Source organism: Populus alba, chromosome 10, assembly GCF_005239225.2.
Source record: "Populus alba chromosome 10, ASM523922v2, whole genome shotgun sequence".
NCBI classification, from domain to species: domain Eukaryota; kingdom Viridiplantae; phylum Streptophyta; class Magnoliopsida; order Malpighiales; family Salicaceae; genus Populus; species Populus alba.
This window is the reverse complement of record NC_133293.1, coordinates 195,507-202,397: the sequence shown is the minus strand read 5'-3', so window position 1 is coordinate 202,397 and position 6,891 is coordinate 195,507. Positions and strand designations below refer to the sequence as shown.

At 30.9% G+C, this 6,891-nt stretch overlaps 1 pseudogene; it reads right to left on the bottom strand.

Moving 5' to 3' along the window:
* Window positions 1-933: 933 nt before the first annotated feature.
* On the bottom strand, window positions 934-5,540 carry LOC140955982 (uncharacterized; annotated as a pseudogene).
* Between the last annotated feature and the right edge of the window lie 1,351 nt (window positions 5,541-6,891).

Below are 6,891 nucleotides of genomic sequence, written 5' to 3'. Positions count from 1 at the left end.
AAGAACCCAAATGGCAATTTGAGCGTGCAAGTCAACATCAAAGGTCAAACAAGAAACAAAAAAGTCATGTCAATGCAAGTTCGACTTCATCAGCTCCATCTACCCCTGATTCTGTTAGTTTAGGAGAAGACAGTGAACCGTTGATTTATCAAGATAGACCAATTGGTCAGAAGGCTGCAAAGAAACGACTTAAACGTAAATAAGGAAAAGATAAAGTTGGGGAGACAACTGTAACAAATATCTTACAACAATTCAGGGATATTCTAGTTAAAATTGAGGATCAAAAGAAACAAGGCATAAAAATTATGTTAGAGTAATAAGCTATGATGATTCAACAAAGTCAAGAGAAACAAGAATTGGACAGGATTGAGAAAGAAGAACAAATTATGAAAATGGATATTTCTAATTTGGATCCAATTTCTGCAGCGTATTTTCAAAATAGAAAGTTAGAAATTATGCAAAAGAGGAGTTTTAATTATTAATTAACTAGATTTATTTATTGTTTAATGTAATGTATTTTTAATTAACTAGATATATTTATTGTTTAATGTAATGTATTTTTAATTAAATATTTAGAAATTTATTGGTTATTTTAAATATATTGTTATAAAAGTGGTATCAATTCATAATACTTTTTTGAAGTTCTTCTAACACTTAACAACAATATAATGAAAAAAAAAACATAAAAAACTTGAAAATTATGATGACATAAGAAGTTCAAAGCTAATGATTCTACTTGTTACCATATTGTTCCCATAAATGTTCAACCAAATCTTCTTGTAGTTGAGAGCTAGTTGCTCTATCCCTGATTCGATTATGAGTTTGAAGAAAATCATGTAGTTCTGGTATTTCTCCATGTGACACTGATATAAATGAATTAACTTCACGTTCATGGTCAAATCCAAGGTTCATTGCTCCTTCATCTTCAATAAATCATATTATGCAAGCTTTCATAATATTTGCAAACGTTTCTTCATCCCAGTATCGAACAAGTCCACGTACAATTGCAAAACGAGATTGGAGCACTCTAAATGCCCGCTCTACATCCTTTCTTGCAGACTCTTGCTTACTTGCAAAATATTTTCTCTTTGCTCCTAATGGCCTTGGGATTGTCTTAACAAAAGTTAACCAATTAGGATAAATTCCATCTGCTAAATAGTATCCCATTGTATATTCATGCCCATTAATTGTATAATTGACAGGAGCAATACGACCTTCAGCAAGTGCAGCGAAGATAGGTGACCGATCAAGAACATTAATATCATTTAATGATCTAGGCATTCTAAAAAAGGCATGCCATATCCAAAGATTTTAGTGAAGCCACTGCCTCTAGAATTATAGTTGGTTCACGACAATGACCAGTATACATCCCATGCCATGCAATTGGACATTTCTCCCATTTCCAATGCATACAATCAAAGCTCCCTAACATCCCTGGAAATCCACGCTGCTCTCCAATTGATAATAATCAACAAACATCGGCCTCGTTTGGTGCCCTTAGATACCAATCACCAAAAAATTCTACGATTGCTTTGACGAAAGCTCTAAGACTTTCTATCGCAGTGCTTTCTTCAATTTGAGGATATTCATCAGTAAGATCTGCATGAATACCATATGCAAGTATTCTGTGAGTGACAGTTACCTTTTGAAGACAAGATAAATCAAGAACACCGAGAGTATCTGTCCTTTGTTTGAAATATGGATTACGAGCTTCCACTGCATTTGCGATCCGAAGAAAAAGACGACGACTCATCCTAAATCTTCTTCGAAATTGAGTTTCAGTGAATTTAGGATTTTCAGCAAAATAATCATTATATAACCTCAACTCACCTTCCTTTCTATTACAATTGACAATATTGTGGCCACGAATAGAGCCACGATACCCTGTTCTCTGCCCTTAATTATTCGATTCTTCTTCAGCAATCACAACAACAACAACTTGAAAAGCGATCACAGGAGTGTCATCATCAAAATCAAAAGCATCATAAAAATTAAAATTAGAATGATTCATGATGAATTTTAATGAAATATATTTTTGATTGGAGAGAAAATAATGGAATGATGAGAAAAAAATGTTAAGGTATGTGAGAATATTTATAGATGGATTATTTTTTTAAATTTTAAAATCTTAGAATGTTGGCGGTCATTTTTTCAAAATTTGAAAATTTAAAATTTAAAATAGTGGCGGTTATTTTTTCAAATGCATGAATTTTTTAAAAAAAAATTGAAAATCAAAATTTAAAATATTGATGGTTTTTTTCAAAGTTTGAATTTGAACTTACTTTTAAAAAAATTAAATTTTTAACAGTAACATATAAAACTGAAAATTAAAAATATTCATATAAATAAATTTTAAGTTTAATTTTAAATTATATCTTTTAACTTTCATATTATTTCATTAAATTTTATATTATTTTTATAAATTACTCATATTAATTATATAATTAATAACATTATAATTATATTATATATAAAATATCTAAATTAGTTACATAATTATATAAAAATGAATTTAACATGAAATATATTAAAATATAAATGGCTTTTCTAAATAGCTTTTTACCATTGGAATGCACATAATCAAAAAAGCTATATTTATACTATTCAAAAAGCCATTTTATCAATTTAGCTTCTCAATTTGGCTTTTTGCATTGGAGATGCTCTAAGTCGGGATACCCATAACACGCAGTATTAATTTTTTCTTGTTATCCAACCTAGAAGTATTAATTTACTTCTTGTTCTTATGCATTCTAACCACAATAATTTCATACATGCTAAAGATCTATGGAATTTCAATTGGATAGTTGGTATAACAAAATTCTTTTCCGAAAGTTTTCTATAATTCTTATGCTAAATAAGTTTTTTTTAATGAATTGTGAAAGTAAAGTGTTTTATATGAACTAACAAAAATGAAGCCCTATCAACTAATGCACCATTTTATTTAATGGAAACTGGTTTTTGAAAAATTATTTTTTAAATTTATTCATATTTGTATATTATTAAAAAAGTTGGTTAATGAAAAAAAAAAATTATTAAAAAAAATCTAACTTAATTTCCAGAAAAGTGTTTGCCATATGCAATTATCAAGTCACACCCCCTAAAAAATAAAAGCAACAAAAATGACCAAAACATCTTAGGGTCATAGTCTAGAAAAACCCAAAACAAGATTAAAAAAAAAGCCCAATTAAATTGAAATAGGTATAGCCGGTTTTGAAAGAAAAAAAAGTTAAATTGAACTAAATTGGTCGGTATGGTTTGGTTTATAATTTTAAAAAATATAAATTTTAGTTTGGTTAGTTTTTTTAATCCAAAACCAAACTGAAAATGCTCACTTCTAGATAATGTTAGGTCTTGCACATTAAATTATATAGAAGGGCATTTTTGTTATTTTTGTTATTTTATTTTATGTTTAACTAGTGTTGCACGTGTGTAGCATTTCAGCGATCGTCCTCTCGAGTCGGGATCTTTCTGGTGATGGGAGAAAGAACAAGGAATTATTATATTTTATCAGTAAAAAAAGGATGAAGTCGCCAACTAATATTTTAGCCACTAGAAACCTTAACTGATCTTAAAATTTGGATAAGGAGACTAGTTGTGTATAAGAAAGACGTATCATCTCTAGTACACCTTACATAAGGTAAACTACATTGCTTGTTTGTCTGGTATAAACTAAAGTATTGTTGTGTTTTCTAATAGTAGGTTTGTCTAGGGTTTAAAAAATATTATTTTCGATGAGAAAATCCTTCTCTTATCATATTAAAATATAAGTGTTTTAATGTTAAAACATATAAATAAAAGAAAAATGTTTTTTATTCAATATTAGAAATACGCCTTACTTATAAGTTCATAAATTCATATATTAAAAGAAAACAAAATAATTTTTTTTTGTATTTTTGAAAAGTAGGCCAAGTTCTCAAGGGTGTAATAAACTAGTTACTAAATAACAAAAAATGCATGCAAAGATGTAAACAAAACGATTTTTTTTAATTTTTTGTATTTTTTAAAAAATATTAAATCACGCCATATATTTTTATTTTTATTATTTATGAAAATATGATTTTTTTAATTCTTGAGAGAGTTGGTCATATGCAATTTAAAATAAAAATAGAATTTTTGAAAAAATATTTTTTTTGTTGTTTTCTAATGAAAGGGAACCAATTCGTTTAATACCAAAAATATGTCTCGTGTGTAAGTCATAATTCCAAATATTAAATGTGTGAGGATAAAAAAAGTGGGGAATTCAAAATTAATTGCAAAATGATCTTCCAAAAATTAAAAATTAGTTGAAGATAGTGTTTGCCAAGACGTAAATAAAATGTTTTATCAAAGCTATTTTAACCATTGTTATAACCCATTTTTGGATCCCCGCACAAGAGAAGAGAAAATACCAAAAATTAAATAAAAAAAATAAAAAGAAAAAAATGAAAAAATAATATATCAAAAAAATATATCAGTGAAAAGAGGATGCCAAAGTGCCTAAAAAACAGTAAAAAAAATTTGGTTAAGGAGGTTCAAAAATACAAATATTGAAATTTGACAATATATCATTGACTAGTGAGAGCCCTATGGATTAAGAAAATTTTATTTGAGGAAGAAAAGTACAAAATCAAATGTTGATGGACTCAATAAAATTTTATTGAAGGTTTAATTGAATTTATGGAGGGTTGATTGCAGAAACAAAATGTTTTTTTAGTCAATTTGGGTTTTAATTGGAAGAAATTAAAGTTTGGGAGTCAAATTATAATTTTAGAGAGTTGATTTGGTCAAATCAAGGACTTAATTACATAAATATTGAAGTTTGATGGCCAATTTGGGACTTAATTGAAGAAATCTGAGACTAAGGACCATAATGCAAAACACGCGCAAATTGAAGGATTGGCTTGAAATGAAACGGTGCATTTTAAGCAAAACGACGCCGTTTCATGTATTGAAAAAAAAAGAAGAAGACGACGACGAAATGGTGTCGTTTTAAGGCAGCACTGTTTCTTCTTCTTCTTCCCTTGGGCGTGCAGCAGGGGAAAAGAAGTTTGTCTTCTTCCCCTTGTCTCTTCCTCTCCCCCCACGTGCTCTACCACCCGCCTCATGCCTGAGTAGCCATGCCCAGCAAGCGATGCCTCCATTGGCTACCTCTACTAGAGTCGTGGCAGAGAAGGCGACGTACGCCGCATGCATGCATCGATGGGACGGGGCAGGGTTAACCCCACTCCCCCTGCCCCTATAAATACCACCCAAACACAGAAAAGAGGAGGAGGAAAAAAAAAGAATGGCAGAAAATGGGGAGGGAAACCGAGAGAGAGAAACCAACAATGTTAAGAGAGAAGGAACTGAAACAGTAAAAACCTAAAACCGGGGATATCGACAGAAAGATCGAGAGAGGCAAACAGAGAAAAGGAAGAAAAAGGGACAGAAGGAGCGAACTAGAGTGGCCTGGTGTCCCTATGCCGTGGAGAAGAAGAACCGTCGCTGTCATTGGGCTTCTCAATAACCGCCACCGCAGCGCCATCAAGAACAGTCACTAGCACCGTTGTCAGCTCAGCCATCCAAGATCATCACCTCATGTAAATTCCCTTCCCCCCCATAGCCGCCGATCATTAATCATCTTCTTGCTTGCAAGAAGAAATAATTAGCCGGTTATTATGCATGCACACAATAACCGGCTAATTAATTAATTGGTTACTGTGCTTATGCAGAGTAACTAGTAATGGTTTTTTTCTTTCTTCGGTGGGCTGGAACATCAACCCACCCCACGCGACTAGGCTGAGTCCAACCCCTTTTTTGCTTTGGGCTGGAACATCAGCCCAGCCCATGCAGCTGGGTTGAATCCAGCCTTGTGGCTGGGCCAATACAAGCCCAGCCCAATCCGTTATTTTTTTTCTCCTTTTTGTTTTGTGTGTATATATATATATATTTGAAAATTGTGATTTTCCCACAGATTTTTTCTACGTCATTTTGACTAATATTGGTCTGTATTTTTATATCATAAAAATACAAATTCGATATTAAAAAATACCCGGTTTTCAAAAAAAAACTTTTGTTTTAATGTTTACGGCCAAGTCTCTCAAAGCTAAAAACTCATATTGTATTTTTTTATATAACGAAGAAAACTTAAAAAAAAAATATTATTTTAGCATGCATTTTGGCTTTAATAACCAGTTTATTAAAGTCATGAGAACTTGACCAATATTTCAAAAAAAAAATCAAAAAATATTTTGTTTTGTTTTAATGTCTGGGATTATGAATTTATACATAAAACGTATTTTTGATATTAAAAATATAGTTCTTTTATAGACATTAGATCGGTTAGATTTTTACCCCATAAGATAAAAACCTTTTTACTGAGAAGAGCTTTTCTTAAACCCTAAATGACCTAACATGATAAGATCTTAGATTTTTTTATTAGACAATAAAACAATGCAACTTACCTTAGGTAAGGCATATTTAGGGTGCTAATATCTTCCCTTTACGCAACTAGTCTTTATACCCAATCTCTGAGACCAGTTAGGGTTCCTAGTGACCAAAATACTAGGTGGCAACTCTCATTCCATTTTTCACCTCTAAGAGACAAAGAATTCCTTATCTCACCATATTTTTCAGAATAGATAGACATACCACACCTGATGATGGGGGGTGGTGGGTGATTAGTACTTAAAAGTGCATATTTATCAAGGTTTTATATCATCATTTTGCACTTAAAGTATCAATAACTTCTTAACTAAAACATGTTTTATAATAACAAGTCTAATACTATAAAATGCCCTAATATATGGTAAATGTTCATCTTAAATGCAGGCCTATCACATAAATTAAAGGATTGATTGATGAATTCAACTACTGAAATTTGTGAAGATAAAGAGCGGGTGAAACTTAGAAAAGAGATGTTGGTGCAGTCCA